Raw genomic sequence first — 7,609 nt, 5'->3', positions numbered from 1 at the left:
TGGTTCACTTTGTTGTTTGTGCGTGGCCCTTCGTCTTCGAAACGTCCTTTCAATCTCGGGATCGTAAGGTATGATTTCCAAATTTCGACTCATGGGCATAAACAAAGTGATTGGTTAAAATCAAGGTAAAAATCGAAAATAAAACAAGTAAATAGCTAAATTAATAATCAGATAATTGGTAACACTATCAAAAAAGATAAAATCAAATTGGTCCCCGGCAACAGCGCCAAAAACTTGATACGCGTTTTTCTCACGTATAAATTATCGCAAGTATACGGTATCGCATTTTGCAGAACAGTGGTTCCGGATATCGATCCACATGGACCTTGTAGATTCACATGCTGAGTAGTGTAATTATATTATCGTTATATTATCTAACTGATCGTATATATTAGGAATGGTGGGAAACCCTAATTTAAAAGCATGCAAGATCGTAAACATGCAAATAAAGAATGTACGTAAATAAAGTAACGACAACTCAACGCGGGGGGACTTCGATTTAAAGGGGACTTCTAGGGCCAAATCCACCTATGTTTAATCAACAACGATCTACAAATCCGTTATCTAATGCCACACTCCTATTCGTTAACCCAGACGCTAATGTACTCTAACCCCCGTCTCCAGTGTAGTTAGAGTCTACCCACAGGTCCGACGTCTCCGTTCAGAACCTACTATTAAGAGCATTTTGGTCAATTCCTTAAGGGCTACCCGAAGTGCATCAGGTCTCCGTTTCCACACCCCGAGCTATGTTTTCCTAACTTCAAACAAGAAATCCTCTCTCGAGTTCATTCCTATTTAATATAATCCGATAGCTGATCAAACAATCAGAAGCATTTAATACAGGAAAACATAAACGAAATCGAAACACGACAAAAAGATAACAGAAATGACGATCGAAATCAATATATACAAGGCTTCATTGCCCTAGAAGAAAATTTTCTTAGTTCATAACAAACATAGTATCAAAAGAATGTACAAAGGAAATGAAGAACAAAATGTAAAGAAATTGCGTAAGAAAAACCCAAGTCGAAACCCCCGTTGATGATTCCCGCGAAGAACCGTCGAAAACCGTAAAAAGTTGAAGAAGAATGAAGAATGAAGGGCCTTTCTATTTATAGTGAAATGCAAAGCTTCCTCAAGAAGCTTTGCAAAACAAAATATCTTTCTCAAAAAACGTGCCCAGATCGCGATCCGGGTTGTTTGGATCGCGATCTGGCAGCCTCGGGGAACTGCCCACCGCCATGCCAGATCGCGATCCGGAATGCTGGATCGCGATCTGGATCTTGACTCATTTCAGCTCTGTAAGACCCCCCAGATCGCGATCCGACTTTCTGGATCGCGATCTGGATTTGACCCCTATATTCTCTCTGTCAGACCCCCCAGATCGCGATACGGAATGCTGGATCGCGATCTGGGTCTTGATCAATTTCGGCTCTGTAACAACCCCCAGATCGCGATCCAGAGATGTCAGATCGCGATCTGGGTCATCTTGGCCCCAAAAATTGGCTTGAAAATTTGGTTTTCGCTTTCAAATGGCTTCGACTTGGCAAAAATACCTAATAAAACCTTGAAATAGAAATAAAACAAGAAACGCAATAATATATACAAATAAAGCCGAAACTCGGACGAACGAAGACCAAAACTCGAAGATTTGATAAGTAAAAATCGTGCAAAACGAACACTTATCAGTTGGTGATCCCCAACATTGATCGGAATAATGATTTCCACCACATGCTGAACAAAACGGAGGCATATCATAGGTGTTTTGGAGGTTTTCGTCAGATGGAAGCCATTCATATCCCGTTTGATGTGCCCGGACATTGTAACCAGACATGAAACAAAAACAACAAAAAAAAAAATTAAATGGCTGAAGTAAGAAAAATTGCTAAAATTTGATATTAGAATAAATAGATAATTTAGCCGTATTCCCCGGCAACGGCGCCAAAAACTTGTTGGGGCTAAATACCTAACACGCAAGTGCACGTATCGCAAACAAGTAGTAAAAGTGGACTCGTGAGAGTCGGTTGTCGATCCCACAGGGAATACTTAAATTATCTAATTCTAAGTACCAAATTCTAACAATTATGAGTTTTATCCAGCCTATGCAAAGTTGTCAAATCTAATCAACTAAATAGTTAAACTAATTATGAAAGCAAATAAACACGAGAAAATATTAATAAAAACGAACCTAGGATTTTATCTTCCCCCTATGCAATAATTGCTCACCCAAAACCCCTCAATTATGAAATATATGATTCATGATTATTAACCCGAGACACTAATTTATTCATAACCCGTTGTCGCGTGTATTATGAGTCTATTATTCATAAACGGTTCACTATATGTCTGTGCAAACAAATTATGAATAAAGCATTAACTAACAAGTCTCGTAAATGGCTACCTAAGGTGATATCTGTATGTCTACGACACCACATGCAATTGACACACTCATCCGGTGAAAACTACTTGAAGGTTCTTCTACTTAACGTCTTATTATCAAAATAGCTATGTCGAGTCAATCCCAATAATCACAGATAAAGCACATAAATTGATCAAGTTCATGCACTAACAATCATAACAAGTAGAAGAAATAATCATAAAATCATAATTGAATAATCTCAAGAAAACGGGTTCACCATCCCCACATAGGGTTCCAACAAAATCCTAGATTAAAAACTTAGCTACTCGTAATTCTTATGAAAAAAAATAGAATAAATAAAATAAATAAGAAAAACTATGCTTGAGTCTTCGTTGATCTTCGTTCTTCACGTTTTGTGGTGTAAAATTTTCGGGCTTATGGTGTACAGAATTGTTGCTTTTATAGGCTTTTCTTGATAAGGAAGTAATGGAAACCTAATACGAATCAATTTCCGCCACTTTCCCTCATCAGGATTTGTTCTTCCATTTTCGCCATGTTGGAGTCCCAATTTCGGATTGTTGTGTAAATAAGAATTGTAGCCCTTGAAATTAGCTTTCCATGGCCGCCAAAATCACCTAATTCGGAGTTCGTATGAGAGAGATATGCTCGAAATGGTGGACCCTGTCAAAGCTGTGGCGGGATTCCTTCTTCCAATTTGATTTGTTTCCTTATTTGCACTTTTTTCCTTTCTTTTTGATCTTTTTTCCTTCATGGACACCTACTTCTCGTTTTTCACCTATAAAACACAAAATCAATCAATTAAAGTACAAATATAATTAAATCTAAACAAAAGATCCGCGTAAAGTAAACGTATTGAGTTTAATATCTACACTCAACAAATGTAGATCCCCAACACTCTCCTTCCCTAAGTCCTTAGACGAATGCCCCTACTAATATCATCGACTGAGCCGTAGGAATTTTTATTAAAGTTTTGTGTAAACATTTCACATAACTTTGTAACTTCTCCCTCCCTTTGTTCCTGCTCTATCCAGTGCATGTTTTATCGGTGTGAATCTCCCATTTCCATGAATGGAGGTGTCTGCCCTCCTTCTTCATTACAACTTCGAGCTTTGAGCATAAGTGTCTCGTTTTTTTGCTTATCTAATTTCTTTCGTTCGCCTTAAGTGCGATCTATAGGTCAATCAATTCTTGCAAGCCCTTGGTCACCAAAGTGAAGAGGTAAGGAACTCAACGCGGCGGCTCTTCGCTTTTCGTTTCTTGCATGTCTCCAATCCGCACTCATGACTTCTTTCGGGTCTTTCGGATATTTTGGTGGTGTCTTCGCTCCCAATTGGAATTCAAATTTGGGATTGATTTCTTTAATCCCCATTGTTTCTCCACTTTTTTCTTTTTACCTACTCACATAAATAAAGCACAACTATCAGAGATAATTACATTTTTTTTCCATATACTTTGCCACTTACTCGCTTTATGTCTTGAAACAAGTTAAAGTGACATTTTATGTCCCTAAACATGCCATTTTTCTGTGGTTTTCGTCTTTCCGTCAAATTGGCTGGTCAGTTTTGATAGAAAACAACACCTGTCAAACTCATGTATTTGAAATTTCACCCTTCATTTCATTTGATCAGTTGTAGTTAATCTCAAATTGCGCCAAACATTTCCCTCTGCAAATCCCTAGTTACAGCCAGTGGTCTAAAAATCGGCCGCCTCGTCTCCGAGGCGGAGGCGGTCCAAAACCTTTACGAAATTTAGTGTAAATGTTTGAAAAATCGGTTTTTTATCTATGAGACGGTTTTAGGCGGTCTGAGGCGGTCAAACCTTTCAGGCGGGTCAAACTCGGTGGCAAAAATCGGCCAAAAATCGGTCAAAATCGCTTCTTTTTTTCTTTTTCTTTTTTAATATATAATTCAAAATAAAAGTTGGGATTTAAAAAAAAATGAATTTATGCTTTATTTTGTTTATATTAACTACTATTGTTAAGAACTAATGTTGTATGCCAAGAATGTTCAAGAATAAATGTAAATTCAAAAAAATTGCCTTTTTATTTATTTTTTATAAGGATATTTATGTATTATGATCTTATTATTATTATTAAACTTTTATTATGTTATTAGGATGTATACATGATGGGATATAACTATGTTTAAATGTCTATTTATATATGTTTTGAGTATTTATAAATAATATCTAGAAATATATTTTATTAAATTTTAAAAAGCGATTTATCTCCGATTTACCACCGATTAATCATCGCCGCACCGATTGATCGTGAGTCGGTGCCTAACCTCCTCCGACCCGATTACCGCTTTTTACAACTTTGGTTACAGCTCTTCGTTTAACACATAAATCACTCCATCAGTGATATTGTGACTCAATGCTTACAGTTTACATCATCAAAATTTTAAGTTCCTCGTAGCTTTACGAAGAACATTAATTATTAAGATTTGACTAACATAATCGTTTCAAAATAGATATAATTTGAACTCACTATTTTCTTTACATTGTTTTCTTTCATTGACATGAGGAGCCGAGGAAAGCACAACACACTAGATATGTGCTGGTTTATACAATTTTGATACAAATTTTAAGGTGTATAAATCTTTGGCGTACGTAACGAGATGCTGACCACTTTTTGTTGTCCTTAGATCAAGAACCCATGTCATCATCTAACTATACGGTTTCCCAAAAAAAATTGAAAATTAGAGAATTGGAAAAATCAGAAATAGTTTTTTTACTTTGGGAAAAGTGGTTGAATGAAAATAAGGAATGCAATATGTCGATTCGAAGAAGGGATTTGGAATGCAATATGTCGATGTGAGATAAGGAATTTCCCGAATTCAAAATGGAAACTTGGGCAAACGTGATGAACGGACATATAAAATAACTGAAATCAAGAAAGAGGTGAGAAAATGGTGTAATTACACATACACCCCAGAGGAATGCTAGAAGAACTTTAATGTTACTGTGGTATTGTCCAGCCAAGATTTCATGTTCTAGGGACCGATATGCATTATATTTGTTTCTGACGGGGTTGTTAATGCTACCATAGACGAAAATTTATAAATCTTATATCAAATAATAAGGATTTAAGAAATATTAAGAGAGCAATGTCACCACCTAGTTCTATATTATGTACACCACTGCCTAAAACCAATTGTCCCTTAGAATCCTCATGCAATAACTTATTCAATGCAGTTTCTAACAATGTTTCAGTAGGGTGATTGTAATTACCGATACTATAGATACCTTCAGTTATTTTAGCATACATCAGGAGTGTAGGTGTAATTTATCCAAAATTATTTGATTTTGATTTTTTTTTTTTTTTTGTGTAAAGAATAATGGACTGTGCGTATTTAATTGATCAGGGTAAATAACTGAATGAATTCAAAAAAGACTAATACTCCCTTTTAAAAGGTTTTAAAAGTTTTCTTTCCTTTTAGATCTGAGAAAACTCAACATCTTGGAGCTTGATTCATTTTTCCACAAACGGCGCCACTTGATGGTGTAGAATCTACACCCTCAAGACCTCGTTCCAAGTCCTACTCTTTTGACCGCCAGAAAAGCTAACTTAATGCCGGTGTTGTCACTGGTGAAGATGACCAAGACAAATATAAAATGTAAAAGTAGAGAGAGAATTCAGAAAATAGTGTATGTTGATGATAAATTGTAACCCTAATTGGGTTAATACATTTGTTTATACATGGAACTCCTAAATAGACATTACCTATTTTAGCACATGTTAATTTGACCGACATTTACATTGATTACTAGATCATTGATTCTATTTACACACTTTTCTTATTTATTTACGGAAATTATTCTATGATCTTCTTTTTTAATAAAAATCTCCGAGCTCTCCACTCATTGTCGGTTACCTTTCTTTTTATGCGACCTGATGCGGGTAGATGGGCTCCGCGCCCGTGGGCTAACTGTTGGCAATTTTTTTTTTGTTTTTGTCAAACTCCATTTTAGCGAACACTTTGGCCCACCGTGGCACCTATTATTCATTGGGCCTTAGTTTGATGGGCTTTCGTTTCTGATCAGTTGGTGGACCTCGACTTAATGATCTCGGACGTAGGGCGTTTGGCTCATTGGTGCCGAACTGACCTCAATCGTTGATACTTCTTTATGTCAGATATCTCGACGAGATTGGTTACGCAATGGCAAATGGTCTTAATTGGCGGTTTGGGACAATTTTTTTTCTACCACATATTGAGTAATTTATTTCAGAAATAGGGTAGTTGGCGTGGTCGTTCCGGATTTACTACATTGCGCAGTTCAAAATAGTGCGTCATAAAAATCCGCCACGTGTCAGGAATTCTGCTCCACAAACCTTCATCCGAGCCGTCGATTTCAATCCAATAGATGGGGAAACGTATAGGTACAGAAATTTGCTTTTGACCTGCCCACTTTATTGCATGACATACTTTTCGAAAATTGTGTTATGGCAACCGTTGATTTAATTTCAAGGATTGAGATGAACATTGGAATTATTTCATAAAGAGGAGGCAAGTAGCCTACTTTTCGTCCACTTCCCATTTTGTCCAACATGTAATTTTTCCCTCTTTTCACAGCTTTTTTTTTTTTGTTGTTGTTGTCATCAATTGCTAATAAGTTCTTGTTTTTTATTTATGTATATAGTTTCTCATAATTTTGGAATTCCTCAACAAGTATTTTTTTAACATTTTTTAACTTTCATTTACTTTGTATTTGTATTATTTATTAACACTGTTTTTTTTAATAGTTATTTACACTTTACAATTGTAGCTTGAATTAGAAAAATGTGGTGTGTTGTGGGAGGTTTTCGGTGGTAGAATTTTTCGAGGTAAATATGATTTTCATTTTTAAATTGTTTGTAAGTCTGAATGTTTTTTGAAAAATGTTAATTGTGGTTTGGTTTTGAGTGTGTTAGGTTTACAAATTTCGAAAATTGTGGTTTTATATGAGGGATTTTCGTGCCATCATTAATTTGAGGTAAGTGTGATTTTTTTCTTTTTTGTTATTTCTAGAATAATGTTTAAATTGTTTGTATTTTTGAAACTGTTTGAAAAAATGTTAATTCGTAGTTTGATCTACGTTTTGGTTTTGAGTGTATTAGGGTTTTCAAAATTTGAATTCATGAGTGTATCGCGGGAGATTTTTTGTGGTAGCATTAACTCGAGGTAAATATGATTTATTTATTTGTAGAAATAAATTTATTATTGGAAAAATATGATTAACATGATTAAC

Source organism: Erythranthe guttata, chromosome 6 (assembly GCF_056151865.1).
Source record: "Erythranthe guttata isolate IM_541 chromosome 6, IM_541, whole genome shotgun sequence".
NCBI classification, from domain to species: domain Eukaryota; kingdom Viridiplantae; phylum Streptophyta; class Magnoliopsida; order Lamiales; family Phrymaceae; genus Erythranthe; species Erythranthe guttata.
This window is presented reverse-complemented; position numbering follows the sequence as displayed.